Here is a 6,139-nt window from a genome sequence, read left to right on the forward strand (position 1 = left end):
AAGAGCAACTGGGTTTGTTCCCAGGAGATGATGGTTCGAGTCCATCAAGACTCTTATGTTGACTAATTTAATGATTTTTCTTTCAAATTTTGGCCTTGGACTTGCTGTTTTTCTTTGAGAGTTTACTCTCTTTTTTTTAAGTATGGATTATGGCCATGGAATTGCTGTTTTTTTTTTTAAATATTATCAGTGCTTGTGGAGAAAACATATCAATATTAATTCTAGCTTTCTCAATTTGGTACCAAGCCACTGTCCTTCATTACTGTGGCTGGAAATGCGGCTATGTAAGTCAAATGGATGACTATATTAAGCTTCTATGGATGCTTGCAAAGGAAATTAAGATTTAAACCGATTCCCCACTCTGGCATTTTAAAAGTTGGGTCCTTAGACAGACTGGCTTGCTGATCCTGGATCCCTTGTATCAGGCATTTTGCACCCATTGGAAGCTCTGGAATGATTAAAAAAAAGTGTTAAAACTATTAACAATCTATAGTGTCATTATGGTATTCCAAATTGCTTAGAGAGTAGCTAGTTATTTGGTGACTTAGGGAATCAAAAGCTTGGTCATTGAAAGAAGAATTTTGATGTTGGATTTTCATTGTTTAAGAAACCTTGAAGGGGGAAAAAATAGAATGATGATTATAGCTTCTTGGTTGCCTGTGGTGTCTAAAATCTATAATTGAGAAAACTTGTTCATGGGATCTAAGTTATATATACGAGACTAATGTTATTGATCCAGTTTTAGATTCAAGCCCAGAATCATACGTCCAGGTATGCCCTTTTAAGGTGGTGAAACAAGTTTGCTAGCTTGTTGGTTACATGGATGCTTCAAAGTGAATGGTTGCTGATGTGCTATTATAAAAATGACATGTGGCAATGGTCAACTTAGTACTTAATTTCATCGTATAGATCAGGGAATTGCTCCTCTTATATGTTGTATTTCAGAGCTAAATCCAAGAGCAAACTAGCAACCAACCAACTCCCAAGGAATCCATCGTTGTTCACTTGTTGGTCAAATGTAAATTTTTTGAATTTCTCAGAAAGATTACAATGAAAATTGAGAAATGAATGTAGTGTTCACAAATGACTCCACTGGAACATAGTCTTCAATGCTGCAATTTGATGATTTGCCGAAGAGAGAAGAAATCTAGTTTGTATGTCCTCTGTTTTCACAAATGACTCCACTGGAACATAGCTTGCTGGTTACATAGATCTATTGTGGCATATGAGGTCGCTTCTTCGAATATCTAATCTTGCACCCAAAGAAATGGTTGGGATAAATGACACCCATAAAAATGAAAGTGCTTTTTAAGTGTAACTACACTTACTTTTACATGATTGCCTTAACTGACTATATTATGAACAGTTGAATAAAAAAGGTCTTGGTAGATTCGAACCACCATCTCTTTGGAACATGCTTGAGACACGCTCATGTTCCAAGTGCTCTACCAATTTGAGCTAAAGACCCTTTGCAACTTTGGAATGAGGAAGAGCAATGAATTCCTTGAATTTAACTGACTGGATTTCAAATGTGATTTCACATTAAGCTTTCGGTTTCTGTTCTAAAGTACCCTGCAGTTTCAAAATCTCATCTTTGAATTGTTTCTTAGAATCATATTTCAAGTCTGTTTTCACTCAATTCAGCTTCTAAATTCTGTTTTCAAGTTCTGGTTTCTGCTTGGAGTTACAGCATCATACTAATATTTATTTCATCAGTTTAGACCACTACTGCTGCTATTTTAAGATCTCTGAACTTGCTGTAATCAATCAATTAGTGTTCTGGAATCCAGAACTCTATTTCTAGAATCCTACCCCCAGTAAAATTAACCTATAATCCATAGTTAAAAATTTCATTCCCAAAAGAGGGGGAAAAAAGTCCCTACAACTAGCCAAACTTATCATCAGAAAATTGTATACATCAAGACACCAGGACTGCTCAGCAAACAAACCACAATATTACAAGTCTTCTCCTCCACAAAATAACAGATCATGCTACAACATAGAAATACAATCACAGATTCACAATACAAAAAATGGAAAGTCAGGACCAACGTACAGACTATATCAACTCCGATCTCCTCTTAATTGACAAAAGCCAAGTCTCCCTCTCTTCCCATACAATGTTTAAGGAAGAATGAAATAATTTGTCAACACTTCACACCAAGATCAGAAACAACTTACACAGTAACGTGCTCAGAAAATTGTCAAGAACAAGACAAGTGAATAGTAATTTGTGGACAATTGTAGGTTTCACCATCAAAAGAACAAGAACCCACTAAATATCTCCACTCATTGAACTAATTTTAAAAACTCAATACTAATGGCTCCATCATCAATTCTATATTACCCACTGGATGCAACTCTCACCCAGTTGCATGGATTTCAATAACAGGACACCTGGAGTTATAGATGTTAGATTGGGAAAAACAGATTCACCTAGTCCTTAGATAATATGTTTTCTATAAATTTAACCATTTGCCAACGTGTTGTTAGAGTCAATCCATCAATCCTAATCATGTGAACATGGAAGTGATTCATTATCAAGTGTTTCACTAATTATTATAGGAACCCATTCAACACCTCAATGACAAACATGAGAACCATTATATAACAGAACAATGGCGTCATAACTTTACACCTTACCATTTCGAATAAGAATAAGCTGAAAATTACTCTGAAAGTTTCTTCTGCATTATATTATACATCTCACACCAGAAGAAAAAAAAAATTTACACCAAAAACACTGAATTCAATATGCATACATCAGTTCCCAGTAACCCCGGATACCATTAAGCAAATAAATATGTGGTTCACTGAATGCAGAAATAAAATGTTTACCAACTTGCTGTAAACAGACTCTCAGTCAAACCTTTCTTCGAACAAGTAGCTGCTGCCAAGAAAAAAACAACCGAAAAACAAATTACTTGAAGATGACAAAGCCCTTTTCAGTCAAAAAATCCAAAGATTTGTTGCATCTCCCTCCAATTGGTTTTTTGGAGGATTATGGGGTAAGAGTAAGACAGTTTTGGTGATAAGACGAGCTTAGTCGGATGTGTTTGTGCATGGGGCTTTGATCTATCATTGTACTCTTCTTTAATGGATTAGTTTAATTGCCAAGGCCTCCTCTCTCTACCGGTTAAGAGATCTTCTCACTCCCTATTTCTTCTCTTCCATTAGATTACTACTCTCTCTCTCTCTGTTGCGTGGTTGTCTTTTCTTTCTTTGGACAGTATAACAGTTTCTCTCCCTCCTCTCTTTCTTCCCCATCAATCCTAAATTTTGGGACAAACTTTCCTATTTTCTCTTTGCATGAATTATTTTGAATTACTATCTGAATTAATTTTGTAGCTAAGGCAATGAATCCTTAAGTTTGAATTGTTTTTTCCTCTATTTGTTCTGTACATCATTCCATGTTGTGTTGGAACAAATCAGCCACCTAAGGCATCTCTTGCTCCAAGTTGCCCAAGTTTACATGTCCCCTTAAATTGATCAATAGTCTATTGCCATAGAAATCCTGAACAACCCATCTTTTGCTGATTCTATTTGTGTAGTGTTTGAGCTTCCTAATTCTCTTTGTTTAGTGTTCTTTCTTGTCTTGTCTTTTTCTCTCTGTTCTTCCTTTGTTTAGTTCTAGTGGAGAACTACAAAGAACTTCCAATAGGAGTTTGATTTGATTTGATGCAATATACATTCCTGGTTCTTGTTCATGTATGTATTGCTTATGAACGGTCAAGTGGGGCTAATAGATTCTTCTAAATCAGTACTTAACATTGTCTCATAAGCTACATTGAATTCCCAAGCCACACCAAGGGCCCCCTGTCTTTCAAGTCCTCTTTCTTTGTCTATGTAAGAGGTGACTTAGTAAAGTTTGCAAGTGAGCTGATATGGTATATCCTGCACATCAGCATGGAAACACTGGAAACATCTTAGTTCTACAGTACAGTCAAACTGGTAGCTCAGCATCATCTCCAATCACTTCCAGGAGTGAGTCAACATCCTCCCAAACTCCTTCAACCTTATCATCTCTAGTCTCAAGTGCCTTGCATGGAAATGTTTCTGCTAATGAAAAAACTTTAAAAAATCCCGAAAAATTGCCGACTAGAGCTGCTGCTTTCAAGTGTGATTCTTTTGTTTTATCATCACTCTTTTGCAGCAAGTGTTGGTGTTGGCTTGTTACAGTTTGCTGACTTGGTGGGGTTGTGGTTGTGTTTTTTGGGTTAAAGAAAAAAGGAAAGATGAGGAATTGTGTTTACTGGAGTTGATTGGTTCAATTAGGCATGACTAGGGTCAATTGGGTCTGATCATTTATGGCTGGAATCATGACCAAATCCAATCCTTGTATAAGGTCTGGCAAACCAAAACCCAGAAACAGCTTCAGCATGCTCTGCTTTTAAAATATTTTTTTTTTATGTAGTTGGTTGTTCTTGATGCCAATGGCTCTTCTTGTTGAAAAATACAAGAAATCTCCTCATAGAGTTTCCTTAAGCTTCACGATATTCTCATAAAAATAACTGACTAATCTTCTAGGCATGCTCTGTTTTTTATTTTATTTTTATGCCTTTAGAGACTTCAAACCTAACAATCATACCATTAACTAGCCTTTTACAACCAGCCAAACATCATTAGTTTCTAAAGAACAGTAAACATATTCTCATGCTGTCCTTGATGCTGACCAGACTTCAAACCTAACAATCATACCATTAACTAGTGCATTCTAATTTTAGGAAACCAAAATGAAATGGATTCTTTCAAGTTCCAACCAAACATAGACTAAAAAAGAAGTAGCTCTACAAGTCTTCAACGTGAGTAGTGTAAATAGGTGATTCTCAAATGATGAATGATTCAATGATACATTAAAAGTTGGAGAAAGTTTCTCTTATTCCCCTTCTATCTTCCTTCCCCTCTCCTTTTTATTTTTAAATTCCCCGGAGTCTGGCCTTAATGCCTTGGGGGTTTAAACATTAAACCTCTCTCTCTCTCTCTCTTCAATTTTCCCCTCTACAAGCTCATTGGCTCTTCCACCGATTCAAATTTTCATGAAGAAAATCAACCTGAGTTCATAATCCTTCATATATTTTCTCTTAAATCGACCAGATTCCTTAGATTAAGAGTTCACTGGTGCAGAAATAAGGCTCTTAACTATTGTTGACATGGAAAGGGTTCAATACATTCATGCTCTTTGACACAAATTGAAAACCACTGATTCTCTTTATTGCTGAATGACAATATTATGTCACAAAATGACTAAATTACTGCCAAAACAAACTTCAATGTGAAAATGGATCCAAAAACACTTAGCAGGAGAGGGGTATTATAGAAATACTAGATAAGAGAAACAAGCTAATATATAATTCAGAACCATCCAGATATAATTTTATTACTGGTAAGCCATATTATCTTAGTACATAGAAAGATCTTCTATAGCTCTCTTTGCTCTTTATTAAGAACCAGAGTTGGCACAGACACCAGATACATCTGAAGACCACCTGCATTAAAGAAAATATTTAAGAACTATCAGTGTTGCTACTAAAAAGAGCATGGGTTGATGGTTTTAAGATCCAGAGTACTCTTATATGCTAGAAGTGGCAAAACCAGAGAGTAAAAATGAAGAGTAAATTGAAAGAAGAAAGAAAATTATTTATATACATTTACATGGTTCAAAGTTGGCGGCACAATTGCTGGGAGCTGCAGGGCCATGTTGCGGTTGACACCAGATATTGGTGGGCCATTTACAATCACACTCAGGCATGACTGTCCAAGCATCTTAACAGCATTGCAGCAGGCATCACAAGGTCGTAGGGGACTGAAGGAGGTAACAACAGGCCTACAAGGCATCAACATTAAGAAACTTAATAAGAGAAACTTTCTCCAAGTCATCTACATTATATTTTAGAGCATTTCACTTTTTCCAAAGCCATTGGACTATTGCGTAGATGAGCAGCCTTGTGCTTGTCAATAGCATCAGTCTTTGACAGTAATCAACTCCTCTAGATCTTCTAAAATATCCTCCAAATCTCCTCCCTATGATCTGCTTCAGCTTGAGCTTCAAGTGTAAGGCAATTCTGAGAGCAGTAGCTTAACTCAGAAATGCTGAAAGCTAAGGCCAACTCGAATCAACCCTCAAGTGACATTGCAAAAG

At 36.3% G+C, this 6,139-nt stretch overlaps 1 long non-coding RNA gene across 1 annotated transcript; it reads right to left on the reverse strand.

Moving 5' to 3' along the window:
- Window positions 1-5,189: 5,189 nt before the first annotated feature.
- Window positions 5,190-5,831, reverse strand: LOC122646594. The gene is made up of 2 exons (XR_006330655.1): window positions 5,653-5,831; window positions 5,190-5,486 (listed from the first exon to the last, which is right to left on the reverse strand). It is a non-coding gene; the product is annotated as an uncharacterized LOC122646594 (long non-coding RNA).
- Window positions 5,832-6,139: the final 308 nt, after the last annotated feature.

Source organism: Telopea speciosissima, chromosome 11 (genome assembly GCF_018873765.1).
Source record: "Telopea speciosissima isolate NSW1024214 ecotype Mountain lineage chromosome 11, Tspe_v1, whole genome shotgun sequence".
Taxonomy (NCBI): domain Eukaryota; kingdom Viridiplantae; phylum Streptophyta; class Magnoliopsida; order Proteales; family Proteaceae; genus Telopea; species Telopea speciosissima.